This window comes from Sceloporus occidentalis, unplaced genomic scaffold (assembly GCF_023333645.1).
Source record: "Sceloporus occidentalis isolate IW3139 unplaced genomic scaffold, rSceOcc1.0.p SCAF_67, whole genome shotgun sequence".
NCBI lineage: Eukaryota > Metazoa > Chordata > Lepidosauria > Squamata > Phrynosomatidae > Sceloporus > Sceloporus occidentalis.
In genome coordinates this window covers 4,334,634-4,350,854 of record NW_028317047.1, presented here as the reverse complement: position 1 = coordinate 4,350,854, position 16,221 = coordinate 4,334,634, and the positions used below count along the sequence as shown (strand labels likewise).

General features: G+C 40.7%; 1 pseudogene; it reads left to right on the top strand.

Annotated features, from left to right (window-relative positions):
• LOC149286667 (neuropeptide S receptor-like) overlaps positions 1–16,221 on the top strand; it is an 85,087-nt pseudogene that overhangs the window by 22,885 nt on the left and 45,981 nt on the right.

Below are 16,221 nucleotides of genomic sequence, written 5' to 3'. Positions count from 1 at the left end.
GTCCTGGAGTGGCCTAGCCAGTCTCCAGATCTCAACCCCATAGAAAACCTTTGGAGGGAGTTGAAAGTCCGTGTTGCCCAGCGACAGCCCCAAAACATCACTGCTCTAGAGGAGGAGGAATGGTCCAAAATACCAGCAACAGTGTGTGAAAACCTTTTGAAGACTTACAGAAAACGTTTGACCTCTGTCATTGCCAACAAAGGGTATATAATAAAGTATTGATATGAACTTTTGTTATTGACCAAATACTTATTTTCCACCATAATTTGCAAATAAATTCTTTAAAAATCAGACAATGTGATTTATGGACTTTGTTGTCTCATTCTGTCTCTCATAGTTGAAGTGTACCTATGGTGAAAATTACAGACCTCTCTCATCTTTGTAAGTGGGAGAACTTGCACAATTGGTGGCTGTCTAAATACTTTTTTGCCCCACTGTATGTATATATATATATATATATATATATAATTGCTAACAGCAATCACACTCCTATCATGCCCAGGCAGCCAGTACATGCTAGAACCTGGGGGGGTCATTTTCGGTTTCGGCCAAGGGAATGCTCATACCGGGACTATAGGATGAGGGGTATTTTTCAGAGCATTTGCTCTGAAAAAAAACGTGTCTTATAATCGAGCAAATAAGGTACTACCTGAAAATATATTTAATTAATTCTCCACTTTACAGCGAAAAAATTGTGCTCATGGATCCATTGCATATATCATAGTGGCAATTGAATTGACTCTTATTAGGAAATTGTAAGCAGAAAAAAATAACATTAACCATAAGAAGTGAAGACATCAAACTATCAATTAACATTAATGTTATGATTGGGAAAAGTACCGTATTTGCTCTGAAAAATACCCCTCGTCTTGTAATCAAGGTCGTCTTCTAATCAGACCTCAGCTACCTGAAAAAAATGTCGCTGCAGGGGACTTGGATCCTCCTGTCTGGTAACCTCAGCTGCTGCAGACACTTACACTGGGCGTCTATCACCGAGTGCCGGCGAAAGTGCCGGCAGCAGCCGAGGTTGCATACGCGCGTACCTTCCTACTGCCGGGATAGCCCGTCCACTGCGTGGAAGCAGAGCCGGTTGGGGAGCAGGACCGGGAGACCTCTTCAATTTTCTGGAGGAGGCGGGGCCTAGCGGGGTCACACAGCGTCATTCCCTAATCCCGTGGGAGCAGTAAGCGTCTGCTGAGGCATCCCAGTGAGTGAAGTGCCTTAGTTGCTTGAGTGCGTGTCTTGGTTTGGAAGTGTGTCTGAGTGGGTATATTATTGTCTGGGTATCTAAGTGTCAGAGTGTGTCCCTTACGAAAAATTACTGCAGTTTTTTCTGAAGTAATACTGCAGTTTTTTGGGCATGAAAAAACTGCAATACTGCACGTTTACTGCACTTTTACTGCAATTTTACGTCAGTATATTGCAAACCTACAGTTCAACTTCAATGTACTGCAGCTTTATTGCATTTGTACTTCCGTACAAAAATAACTGCAGTAAAACTGCAGTACAGTGAAGTACAAATGCAGTAAAACTGCAGTAAATGTGCAGTAATACTGCAGTAAAAGTGCAGTATTGCAGTTTTTTCATGTCCAAAAAACTGCAGTATTACTTCAGAAAAAACTGCAGTAATTTTTCGTAAGGGGTATGTTAATGTGCAGACAGGTAAGCGTCTCAGTGGGTAGGTAACTGTCTCAGTGGGTATATTAGTGTCTGGGTATGTAAGTGGGTATATTAGTGTCTGGGTTTGTAAGTGTCCCCCTATATGCCACTCTGTCCCATGATATGCCTTTTAACCCCCTATATGCCAGAGTGACATATAGGGGTATAAGGCATTTCTGGAGGCAGAGTGGCATATAGGGGGTTAAAAGGCATAACATGGGGCAGAGTGGCATATAGGAAGGTATAAGGCATGCCTGGGGGCAGATGTGTATATCTGGGAGCAGGTTGGTAAATAAAAGGAAATAAAAACAAAAAAAAATAGTTTACATGAATTAATATTAACTAGTAAAACTTTTTTCCTATAGGGTCGTCTTATAACCAGGGTTTTTCTTTTTTTCCTAAATTAATATACAGATTTTGGGGGGTCGTCTTATATAATCAAGCAAATACGGTAATATAAACTAATAATTTATATATATATATATATATATATATATATATATATATATACACACACATTTACTGCAGTTTTACTGCATTTGTACTTCACTGTACTGCAGTTTTACTGCAGTTATTTTTGTAAGGAAGTACAAATGCAATAAAGCTGCGGTACATTGAAGCACAACTGTAGGTTTGCAATAAAAAAAAAAGTGCAGTAAATGTGCAGTAAAACTGCAGAACAGTGAAGTACAAATGCAGTAATACTGCAGTAAATGTGCAGTAATACTGCAGTAAAAGTGCAGTATTGCAGTTTTTCATGTCCAAAAAACTGCAGTATTACTTCAGAAAAAACTGCAGTAATTTTTCGTAAGGGATAGACTAAACAAAAATGCCACTGTCTAACCAATGGGCTTATATTTGTGGCGCTATATCTTTAAATTTTTGAAAATGTCATTTGCTGGCAATGGGCTGATACTTTAAGGTTTTTCTTTTTAAAATAACATTATATAGCTTGGTAGAGAGAGATATATATGTGTAACAATACTGTCTAATCCAGTCATAATTGTATCATATCTTTATTATCATTGTCACAGTTATTGTAAACCTAATGCTAATCTGAAACAAAAAGTGTCTGATGGCTTGCCCACTGACTTAAAAATCGTCCAATAGCTTGATTTCAACATGCACTTGGGATGGTATTGGATATTGATAAAGGGAAGACAAGTGCTATTAACACATTGATTATGGACATTAAGACAAAGCTGATCAGTTCTCAGAATTGAATGTCCGTTTGACACTACACAGGCTGACCCCTACTTTACTCTACCCTCGATGTAGAGCACCCATCACTGTCAACTGCCCTTCCACTTGCCTCTTATGTTTCTTTTATTATTATTATTATTATTTTATTAAATGAGACACCACAGCAAGTTGTTTTAATATTCACTTTATTTAAACACAAGATTCTGAATTTTTCATTAGACTTTCCTTGTTTTCCTGTTATATCTGACAATATTACACAGCAGATAAAAGAGGCTAGTGTTGATATAAGCAGGTTTAACTTTCCATGCATATATAATATCAGTTGTTTAATTGTCCATATCAAAATTAGCTTGTTTTATGTTAATGTTTATAATATAAATGGAAAATATTAAAGGTCAAATATCTGGTGACATTATTAGCATTCCCAACTACTTTAATACAGCTTTGAATTCTACTTAAAACATAAAATATTCAAAGAGTGAGTTTCAAAAGGGAACCGCATGAAGAACAATTAGCTAAAGAGGGGTATCTACTGTATCGGGATATGTCTCGTGGCATTCCTGGCCATCAATCATCCGTTGAGCCAACTTTGTGGTTTGTTTGATACCACTATGACTGGCTAATTGATGGTCAAATACAGAGCGAAGAACAGAATTTCTGACCTTAAGAGATACAAAAAGGAGATTGTTCTTTTACAACAGTCCGCAGTTTGAGCGCAGAGGAGGAATGCCAATGTGTTGTTTGGGATCTCGGTTGTGTTTTCGCATTTGGTGTAGAAGGGAGGTTTGAGTGGACAGAAAGTGACTGGGTTGGAAGATGGTATTGACAGAAGGCGGGTCCCTCTTTGGTAGGGTCATAGAGTCGGGAGAGAGCGTCTGCCTTTCCATTCTGAGTACCCGGATGATAGGTTATGTGGAGTTAAAATCTGGAAAAGTACAGAGCCCATCTGGCCTGTCTGGGGCACAACCTGCAGATTGCTAGCAGCTCCCAATCTCCTACGCATTAGTTCTGTGGAACTGGTCTAAGGCATTAGGAGAAATAGGGGACCTGGTGGAGGAAGCCCTTCTCTCCTTGTCACTGGGAAAAATGGCACCTACAGCTATTTCAGAGGCATCCACTTCCAGGAAATAGGCCTTGTTTGGATCGGGGAGGATAAGAACAGGAGCTTTGGTAAATCTGTGTTTTAAGAGGCTTGTTGTGCTTGGGGTGTCCATTCAAAGCATGACAGTCAATGGTTGGGCCTTGGGTTGTGTGGGTATTTGTAGTGAGTCTGCCAGGGCTATGTCTAGGAAACGCTCACCGGCCCCAGAGTCGATGATGGCGTTCAAGGTGGTCTTCTTATCTCTGCACTGCAGGGAAATAGGGAGAGACAGATGAGCAGCGGTACAACCAAGAAGCAAGGGAGCTGTGTTGCTAGGTGGCTTACCTCGGGAAGCCAGTCCAGGGCAGGTGTGTACCATATGGCCTGAGCCACCACAGTAAAGACACAAGATGTCTTGTGTTCTCTGGTTCTTCTCGGTATTTGACATAGGTCCTCGTGTCATCCCAATTTGCATGGGTTCTTCGGCAAAGAGGTTTGAATGGGTCTCAGGTGTCGGGGCTACTGAACGTGGAGAGGGTGTAGGAAGAGTGGCTTGTTCCAGCCATCGTTCTTGAAGCCTTTGGTCCATCTGAGTAACTAGAATGATTACTTCTTTCAAGGTGCCTGGTACCCCAACCCAAGCAAGTGTTTCGGACAAACCTAAGCAAAACTGGTGTAACAGTGCTGGCTCATTCCAGTCTAAATTCTGCAGTATAGTCCTCAACGGGTCGACGTCCTTGTCTTAATGAACGGATTGTCGTTTCTGCTGCGCCCACTTTGTGAGGCTCCTCATAAAACACATCAATTGCCTTGTGAAAAGCTGGGTGGTTGACTTGAAGGAGGTGATGTGCCCACATCATAGGACTTCTTGTTAACAAGGAGATGGCTGTACGGAAATGTACAAAGTCTGTGCCGTACATTGTTGGTTTAAAAGAAAATAGGCGTTTGCAGGAGTTTATGAAGGATTGGTACCGAGTGCGGTCTTCATCAAACCGTTTGCGTAGTTTGACGTGGGGTTCTGTAGCGACTTTGATGATTTGTGACTTTTTCTTCTATGTTTTCTTTATCTTTGTGTTGTCAGAGTGATTGTGGACTGCTTACCGGTGCTTATTCAGTTTGTGATTCTTGTGATGGTTGAAAGGGCTTAAGGAGGCATGTCCTGAAGACGGCTTGTGGCATTGGACAGACAAGGGCTCTTGGTGCATGAGAGCCTACAGGGAATATAATTGTGGTAGCTGGCATAGAATATTTTGTTTCAACAAAGCTGTGGCTTGATGCCCTAACCATAATAACTTGGCTGCTTTATTGGGTCGTGGTAATAGGTCTTGTTCCTCTCAGGATGTAGGCCTAAGCAGTCATGGATGATTTAGATGCTTACTGTCAGCTTCACCTGATTAATGACAGCATCCATGAAGATGCAAACCACTCTTACATCATGAGATCCACTCTTATTCACTATTAGGGTCTGGATGACAAGTGCCAGCAAAGGGGCTAAAAGGTGCAGTTTACCAGTACAAAGTATAAAAGGAGTAAAAGCTTATGAAGATGGTGTGAAAAGAACGCCTTAAAAGCAAGTAGGCAACCATGTGGCATAGCATAGGGTGGGGCGGAAAGGGACAAAGGGGTAAACAAAATAGATACATTCACAAATATGTAATTCTTGCATATGTTGCTTACCATCCCAAAGTCATGTAGTGATAACTGTGGATTTGAAAAATAGGGGCATGCCCAGTGTCTTATCTGGCATTAGGCCAAACATTACCATACCTATATACAGAAAATATTAGTATTTAAAGGGACACTCCAGTCATCATATGCAAAAGCAGGCCCTTTTCCAATTCTGCAGAATCCTCTATGTCGCTTTTCCTCCCACCCCTTGGCTATTTTACATACAGGAGATGTGTTTGGATGAACACGTAGACATGTGCTATACTTACTGCTTAAGTGTTGGTGAACACTGTGGGTAGAGTGTCTATTCAGACCATTGTGTTCATATGCATAAAGTACTTCCGTTGATTTAATGGGTTCACTAAATTAGAAAGAGGGAAATAAAGGTTGAAGAAACACTGTGGTGTAAAATAGCCCTGGTCCTTAATGGTTAAAATGCGTTTTTCCCTGCAGGGACTGTCAGGTACACCTTTAAGAAGGTGTCATAAAGACATACAAAATTAAGATAATACGTTCGGCAATCAGGGCTTAGCTGCAAGATTGACTGGGCATGTTCAAAAAATGAAGCAGTATGACTTTTATGGTTATGGCCTTACACCTCTTGTCTTACTTCCGGTTTGGAAATGCTCTTTAGGAATAATCCAGCCTTGGCTACTGTCCTGTATTACGTTATAAATTATAATTGAACAAATAATAAAAAGATCTGTGGTTAGTGCAAGTTTCCTGTCTTCACAACTAAAGTAAGATGAGTTAATAGGTTGGACATAGCATAGTACAGCCTCACATCTGTATACAAAGGCAACACACAGCTAGCCTGGGAATTTTACAAAGTTTCCAAGCTAGGCGAGTTTTCTAGAGGTTGATTTTTTTCAAAATTAACAATTATCTATTAATGTAAAGTTTTGTTCTATTAGATTGCAGTACTCTTACAAAACAGCACAGATGGTCAAGGAAATATTTTTCCAAAGCAATATCTTTAGTGCTTGAAAAGCAGCTGTACACACAGCATACTGTTCTTTCTGAAGTACACAAGATATTACGTTTAAGATTACAATGTTCTTTTCTCCTATCTAGTAATGCATCTGGTACATTTTTCCAAGTACAACATGCTTTGATCTTTGTCACTTTTAGCAATCATACTTTCATCTATTCAGTGCTATCTACAATATGTACAGCTCCTTCACATATAATTTATTGCAATATTGTTTTCATTAATTTACAGGATATAATTAAAACAATTTAAAAATCCTCTCAAAATACTCTGCTTTCCCTAGCCTATTACCAACTTTAGGGGGCCTCTGTTATGCTGCACCTTTTTACTGTAAGTTTTCAGATATAATATGTAATTTTTCTATTTTTTCTCACCCTCCCCATGTGGATCCCAACATCTTTCTTAAAATTGTTTAAAAAACGTCTTACAAGATTCATATGGGCAAACAAAAGCCAGCAAATATCATTGAATATCCAACAAAGGCCAAAAACCATGGGAGGCCTTGAAATCCCAATATTGCTTAGTATAATAGGGCTGTCATTTTAGACCAATCATTGGTCCTTTTCTCTGAACCTACCCATATTGCTTGGGTGTACCAAGAATCCTCATTCTCTGGACCATTTGTCTTGAGGGACCTCCCCTGGCTCCCTAAATGTCCTACTTTAGTGGGGATTCTACCCACAACGATGCTCTCGCTCTCTACATGGGATAAATTTAGCGCACTACAGTCATGGTGAAAAGTTTAGAGAATGACACAAATATTAATTTTCACAAAGTCTGACTGAGTTTAGGTGATGGCAATTTGCATGTACTCCAGAATGTTATGAAGAGTGAACAGGTGAATTGCAATCAATTGCAAAGTCCATTTTTGCCATGAAAATAAACTTAATCCCCAAAAAACATTTCCACTGCATTTCAGCCCTGCCCCAAAAGGACCAGCTGACATCATGTCAGTGATTCTCTCGTTAACACAGATGAAAATGGTGACGTGTACAAGGCTGGAGATCACTCTGTTATGCTGATTGAGTTAGACTGATATTCTGCAAAAGGTACAGGGATTGGACTGCTGAGGACTAGGGTAAAGTAATTTTCTCTCATGAATCCCCTTTACAATTGTTTGGGGCATCTGGAAAAAAAGCTTATACGAAGAAGACAAGGTGAGCACTACCGACAGTAAAGCATCCTGAGACTGTTCATGTGTGGGGTTGCTTCTCAGCCAAGGGAGTGGGCTCACTCAATTTTGCAGCCATGAACGGAGAATGGTACCAAGACATCCTTCAAGAGCAACTTCTCCCAACCATCCAAGAACAGTTTGGTGAAGAACAATGCCTTTTCCAGCATGATGGAACACCTTGCCATAAGGCAAAAGTGATAACTAAATGGCTCAAGGATTAACACATCAAAATTTTGGGTCCACAGCCATGAAACTCTTCAAACCTTAATCCCATTGAGAATTTGTCGTCAATCCTCAAGAGGTGGATGGACAAACAAAAACCCACAAATTCTGACAAACTCCAAGCATTGATTATGCAAGAATGGGCTTCCATCAGTCAGAATGTGGCCCAGAATTTAGTTGACAGCATGCTATGGTGGATTGCAGAGGTCTTGAAAAAGAAGGGTCAACACTGCAAATATTTACTTGTTGCATAAACGTAATGTAATTGTAAACAATAGCCTTTGACACTTATAAAACAATGCTTGTAATCATACTTCAGTATACCATATACCGTATTTGCTCAAAAATGCTCTGAAAAATACCCTTCGTCTTATAATCGGGGTCCCCCACAGCGCTGCTGGAGACCTTTATCCTCCTGCCAGATTTTTAGGGGTTCCTACGCCCATGGTTAAAAGGCATATAATATAACACCCCTCCCCAAACTTACCAGTGCTTCTGACTCCCCGGTGTGTTGTCTTATTCGCGTAGGTAACTTCCGCTGCAGCCGGAAGGAGGTGCAGTTAGCAGCACAGACGCTGACAGCCCCCGCTGCTAACGGCATCTCCTTCCGGCTGCAACGGAAGTTGCCTACACTAATCACATAGACGTCTACCCGCTGTCGGGGAGTCAGAAGCACTGGTAAGTTTGGGGAGGGGTGTTATATTATATGCCTTTTAACCATGGGCGTAGGAACCCCTAAAAATCTAGGGGGGACAGCATTTTCCCCATCAGATCCCCACTTTCTCCCAATCTCTCACACTATCTACCCCCTCTCCCACTTCTCACACTATCTACCCCCTCTCTTACTATCTACCGCCTCCCTACCCTCCCTTCTCACACTATCTACCCACTCCCTACCCTCCCTTCTCACACTATCTACCCTCTCCCTACCCCCCTTCTCACTAGCTACCCTCTCCCTACCCTCCCTTCTCACTAGCTACCCTCTCCCTATCACCCCCTTCTCACTAGCTACCCTCTCCCTACCGCCCCCTTCACACTAGCTACACTCTCCCTACCCCCTTCTCACCAGCTACCCTCTCCCTACCCCCCCTACTCACTAGCTACCCTCTCCCTACCCCAGGGGTGTCCAAGTTTTTTCTGCAGTGGGCCACTTCAGAATTGTATACGTGCGTGGGCCGCACTCATTTTTCACTGTGAGAAAATATGGCCTTTAATAAAATATGCAGATTAAAATAAAGTAAATGACACAAAACCTTTACTTTCCCTCTCACTGATTTCTGGGCCTAGAAAGTTTTGTGACTACAAATTCAGGACTCAGGATAATTAAAAATGAAATAGTTCTATTTATTCTAGGGATGCACCAAAAATGAAAATTCTGGACCAAAACTTTCATGGTTCACATAGCCAAAACCGAAAATGACCCCCCACCTTTAAAAATAATAATAATAAAAACTCAAATTTTTTATAAAAGTAGGTAACACACCACAATTGGACAAAAAAAAATATCAATATGACTTGGCATGATAGGAGTGTGATTGCTAACAGCAATCACAGTCCCATCATGCCTAGGTTTTAGCACTTACACATCCAACCAGTAAATGCTGGAACCTAGGCATGATGGGACAGTGATTGCTGTTAGCAATCACACTCCTATCATGCCAAGTCAGCCAGTACATGCTGGTACAGGGTGGCTGTAAGTGATGTGCAGACCCCATCCTGCTGGCAGCATCAATACACAAAGGGGGCAGCTAGCTAGGTTTCAGCATGTACTGGCTGACTTGGCATGATAGGAGTGTGATTGCTAACAGCAATCACAGTCCCATCATGCCTAGGTTCCAGCACTTACACATCCATGCTATCACACACACTCATTCATTCACAGATTCATTCCCTCAATCACGCATACTGATTCAAACACCCTCCCCACCCCCTTACTTGCACTGCAGCTCCTCGATGCCGCTCACAGACTTCAGCAGGGGGTGCGGCCTCCCTCTGCGTTCTCTGGTACTGCACAGGATGTGATGTGATGTCACGTGAACTCTTCCTCTGTGCAGTACAGAAGACCCTCCCACAGGTAAGTAGCACGGCTCTTGTAGCAGGGCTCGAGGTGCGGACCGCTTAAGATCGGTTGCCCTGGCTGCCAATCTTACGCGGGCCGCACCTCGAGGTCTTGCGGGCCGGATTTGCGGTTCCTACGCCCATGCCCTTAATGCCTCTCTGCCTCCAGAAATGCCTTTTAAGCATCTATACGCCACTCTGCCTTCTGAAATGCCTTATACCTCCCTATATGCCACTCTGCCAAAGAGTCCAAACATAAAGATAACCTCAGTTGGGAGTTTTCCAGAAACTTTGATCCTCCCTTGCTTTGCTCTTAAATCAAGGGCTTCAGAGATCGGCCCTACTCACTCAGAATCTATTCTATGAGCAGGGGAATAAGGCTGGATGACAAGTGTCTTATATACATAAGATAAGACACAAGGATAATATACCAGTATATATATATATATATACCAGTGGATGAATTGCAGCAGCATTCCACCACTACTGTTCTTTTCTGTATAATATAAGGGATGGAAGGTGGGTGGAACAACCGGGAACAACTTGAGACTTACCTAGCTAACTATACCACAGCTGAGGCGGTAGAACTGCTGGAGGAGCAAATCACGGTGGATGCAATTAAGACATGGCAGACAAGGAAGAGCCCAGGGCTTCCCATTATTGTTGTATAAAAATATGAGACGGCAAAGACCTTTGTTCAAACTACCACGTGATCTCCCTGTTTGTGCAGATGTAATGCTATTTTCCAAAGTTACGTACCCCCCCGACCAGGTGGGGTTTGTGCTGTGCCATGAGGCCAAGGACAATACCACCAAATTAATCATCCATGGAAAATAGAATGTCTCTCTCATTTTACTCCGATGTCTCCTGCTTCTTCCACAGCAGGAAGTGTATGTTGAGCAGGAATGGTACAAACAAGTTTTCAACTTTGATCAGCAGCCACTCACAAGCTGGCACATTTAACAGGCTTGCACTGCAATTAGCATCTACTTGCATATTTGCAAATAGTTGCTGTTCCAAATTGAGTTGGCATAGGCTACATTTATCTAAAAGGTAGGAAAGCACAAAAAGATACGGTAATTTGAATTGAACTCTGTTTCAGGGTTTCACTCACCTTGTGACTGCTGGCAGACAAGTTGGCAGCACAGAGTAACTATGCAGCTGTACAGTCATTTACAGACTGTGCCATCAGTATATTTCGTCTTGTGGCCAAAAAAAATACTGAGTGACTTTTTTTTCTGAAATTAAGTATAACTATCTAAATTAAATAGTCTGTCAGTTATCAAGAAAATAAAAATGTTAATTAGTGAAATTAGTAAATTGCAACACAATATAGCTATCAATTCTATCCACTAACTGGCCTTCTCTAAAGAGCAAAGAATGTGAAGGTATATTATATATCCATTGAAGAAGTCAAAGAAATAATAGATTTACTAAAATCTAAAAATGTAAACATTATACTATTATAAGTTGCTTATTTTCATATAATGTAATTTATTTTTCTTTCTAAAGACTCTCTTACAGGAATTGTAAGTACATTGACAGATATTATATGGAGATTTACTGGAGATTTCATGGCCCCTGATATTGTTTGCAGAATTGTACGCTACGTGCAGGTAAGCAACGTGCACATTTTCATGCTACAAAAAGTTATAGGAAAGAATTTAAAAAAAAATGTTGCAGTTCAAATTTTTAACTTATTTGAAATGCTTTATTCTGGATTTTTTGTTGTTGCTATTCTGTCTCTAACTGTTCAAATAAACCCACCATTAAAATTATAGACTGATCATGTCTTTGTCAGTGGGCATTTGTGCAAAATCAGCAGGGGGTCAAATCATTTTTTCCTTCACTGTAAAATCAAGTAAAATCATCTGTCAAAATTCAAAGTTTAAAAACTGAAATGCACATGTTCTAGGTGTTCCACAATGTCTGAAACATAGACCTAGAAAATGAAATACTGTGTTAGATTTGAAACTTTACTGCAATGTTTAGGATAGATTGGCGCTAAAATGGTTAACTAAAACGTGTTAAAATGCCCCTAGTAAAATACTTTGGGATGTCAAAAAAATATATACTTAAAAAAATCTTGTTTAGAAACACGTGTCTGATATTTAACCCTGTAAGTTTAACACTTACCTGGACAAATACATTTTTGATGGTTTTTTTTTCCATTTGAACTGGTTATGTATACTTTTTATAGATGAATCCACGATAAAATTGCCTTTTTGTTGTAATTTTGCCCACATTTTTCATGCTAAATTAGTGGGCAATCACAGTTGAATAAAGATATATCAAAAACGATGCAGGTGTTCTGGACCTCCCAGGTGATCAGTGGAGAGGATACAAGCAGTGAGTTAGACTGCATTTCTCTCCACAAGAGTTTACAGAAATATTTCACTGAATGCCTCACGGGGAACTTGGTAGCCACCTCCTGCTGCTCATTGCCAACAGGTGATGACCCACCTGGGAGATCCAGAACACCCGGACTGGACTCCCCACCTGCTGCAAGTAAACTGTGGAGTGGAGCACTGGCCTTCACTTCTCTCCAAAATGCTCCACCCCAGTTATCATACACACCACACTGCAATATGTTCCATGAAACATAGATGCCACCCACCACCATACCGCTCTCCCTGTCACAACAAAAAATATATATTGTTTATAATAAAGTATGTAAATGTAATGCATATATTATAATAATATTTATATACCTGCATTGCTGTTTTAGGTTGTACTATTATATGCATCAACCTACGTGCTAGTGTCACTTAGTATCGACCGATATCATGCCATAGTTCATCCAATGAAGTTTCTTCAAGGAGGTAGGGAGTCTTTTTTCATTTTAAATTTTACTTTTTTAAATGATATTGTTAATATTAATGTACATGATGGCAGATTTGTTTATGTATAATGTAATAGTAATGTGGCCTCATTCATTGTTTGGAAGACGCAAAAACTAAAAATTTTAAAATCATGGCCTGATTTGTGGTGAAATCATCAGCGGTAGCCAACAGGAAACTCTCCAGTTGTTGAGGAAAGTAAAAAAGTAAGAAGGGTCCTTAAAAATGCCCAGACACTGTAGCAATGAGAAACTAAAATGTAATAAAACACGCTTAACACCCAAAAATCGTTACAAAGTGTGATTAGATTACCCTATTTGCTCAATTATAAAACCACCCAGATTATAAAACGACCCCAAAATTTGAATATGAATTTAGGAAAAAAAGAAAAAGCCTGAATATAAGACTATCCTATAGGAAAAAAGGTTTTACTAGCAAATACTAATTCACATGTAAACAATTTTTCATATTGAATAAAACTATGATTGAGAAAAAAAATATTTTTGTTTTTTATTTCCTTTTTTGACACTCTGCCCCCAGTTATGCACATCTGTCCCCCAGATATGCCTTATACCCCCTATATGCCACTCTGCTCCCCAGATATTCCTTATACACCCCCTATATGCCACTCTGCCTCCCTGACATGCCTTTTAAGCCCATATGTGCCACTCTGCCCCTCAGGTATTCCTTATACACCCCCTATATGCCACTCTACCTCCCTGACATGCCCTATTTGCCACTCTGCCCCTCAGATATTCCTTATATACCCCCGTCATAGAAGCCCCAGCGGAAGTGCGGACAGTAGCAGAGGATGTCTGCGCGCATCGCACAGATGTCCACCAGCTGCCAGAGAGGAGGATCCGGGTCCCCTGCAGTGCTGCAGGGGATCTGGATCTTAGTCTTGTAGTCAGACTTCTATTTGAGGTCTGATTATAAGACGACCTTGAATATAAGACAAGGGATATTTTTCAAAACATTTGAGCATTTATAATCGAGCAAATACGGTAAGTGAATTCCACACAAACAGTACAAAACTGTTGGACTAAAATGCAGTAAAAAAACATTGTGTTGGCCACCTCTAATCTAAATCCTTTCAAGCGTAAGTAGATAGATTCCCGTCAGCTGCAACATTTTGTCTGAATGAAGGACTTCATCATTAGTTTAACAAAATTACCATATTTTGTCAATTTGTACAAATCTCCGAAAACGAAACATTGGAAAATCTCAGAATTTCCTTTCATATTTTGTGGGCTCATTCACTCCCACACCTCTCATACATGTTCTCTCACACTCTCATTCACTTTCTGTCTCACACTCTCTGAATGTCTCCCTATCTTCTTCTCTGCCATCTTCTTCATCTTGTTGTTTTCTATCTTCTGTCTTCTTTCTATGTTTGCATCTCTGGGTACATGACCTCCCAAAGAAATTCTACAAAAATGGAGGAGATATCCAGCAATGTTTTGGCCCAAGATAACTGCCAGTTAACATTTGTCATTTGCAAAAATGGAAGAGCTTCTGGTAACATTCCCTCCGAGATTGAAGGGTGTCACCGACAGTCCCACCATTTTGTGGAAGTTAACTGGGAGGTCATCTGCAGAGAGGCGGACAAAAAAAGAAGTTGGAAGGCAGAAGAGAAAAGAACATGGAAATGAAGAACAAGATGATGAGGATGCTAGAGAAGGCGCAAAGCTGCAAGACACGGAAGTAGAAGTGGTCGGTGGAGAAGGTAGGGGCGCATTCAGAGAGCTTGAACGAGAATGATAGTATGAGAGAGTATATTAGACTTAATATGGTCGTTAAACAACAAATTTTGTTTAAAACAAATGGGCAGGAAACTGAATGGACCAAAAAGGAACCAGAAAATGTGTCTGAATTGTTTTTGGACCATTTGCACATGTCTATTCATCATAGATAGGCCTCAATTCCCATGATCACCCAAAGAGAGCTGATATACGTCTCTCTCTACTAAATATAAATGTATACCTATTTATTCCTGAACAAACCATGCACCAAGCATCTCAGCTTCTTTTGCACTCGTTGCATGTCCAATCTGTTTAAATTATCTTGTAGAATATACTATTTCCAATGATAAAATAATTTCCCAGGTACCTGTATTTTTCAGATATGTTTATATAGAGGTGGCTATCCATATTATTTGTTTGTATTATTTTCTTATTGTCTTGTTAACAGAAAGACAAGCCAAGGTCTTAATTGCAGTTGCATGGACTCTGTCATTCTTATTTTCAATCCCCACATTGATTATTTTTGGAAAGATCAAGCTTTCCAATGGAGAAATACAGTGCTGGGCTCTTTGGCCTGATGACTCTTACTGGAAACCCTACATGACAATGGTTGCTTTGCTGGTATATTTTATCCCTTTGGTTATTATAAGGTGAGTGTTGCTTAAAATACAGCTGCTTTTTTTAACATGAATATACAGAATAAAAGTCCTCTAAGTACCGTATTTACTCGATTATAAGACGACCCCCCAAAATTTGAATATTAATTCAGGAAAAAAAGAAAAAGCCTGAATATAAGGCTACCCTATAAGAAAAAAGTTTTACTAGAAAATATTAATTCACATGTAAACTATTTTTTTTATAGTTAATAAAAACTATGATTGAGAAAAATGCAATTTTTGTTTTTATTTTTTTTTATTTGCCAACTTGCCCCCAGTTTTGCACATCTGCCCCCAGATATGCCTTATACCCCCTTATATGCCACTCTGCATCTCAGATAAGCCTCATGACCCCCTATTTGCCACTCTGCCCCCCAGAAAGGCCTTATACCCCCTATATGCCTCTCTGCCTCCCTGATATTCCTTTTAACCCCCTATATGCCACTTTGGCTCTCTGATATTCCTTTTAACCCCCTATATGCCACTCTGCCTCCCTGATATTCCTTTTAACCCCCCATATGTCACTCTGCCTCTCTGATATTCTTTTTTAACCCCCTATATGCCACTCTGCCTCCAGAAAGCCCTTATACCACCCCATATGCCACTCTTACCCTCCCCTGACTCACCAGTGCATCCCCAGACTTCTCCCCTTGCTGCAGATTCCTTGGTGTCTAGTGGGGGCAGCCGGTTTGAGGTCTGCACGATGCGACCACCGATGCTGCCGGCACTTCCACCGGGGCTTCTATGAATGAGCACCAGAAGGTCATGTGACGCTGGCTCTCCGTCACTGAAGCCCCAGAGGAAGTGCCGGCAGCAGCGGAGGTTGTCTGCGCGCATCACACAGACCTCCACCAGCTGCTGGAGAGGAGGATCCTGGTCCCCTGCAGCGCTGCGTGGGATCTGGATCTTAGTCTTGTAGTCAGACCT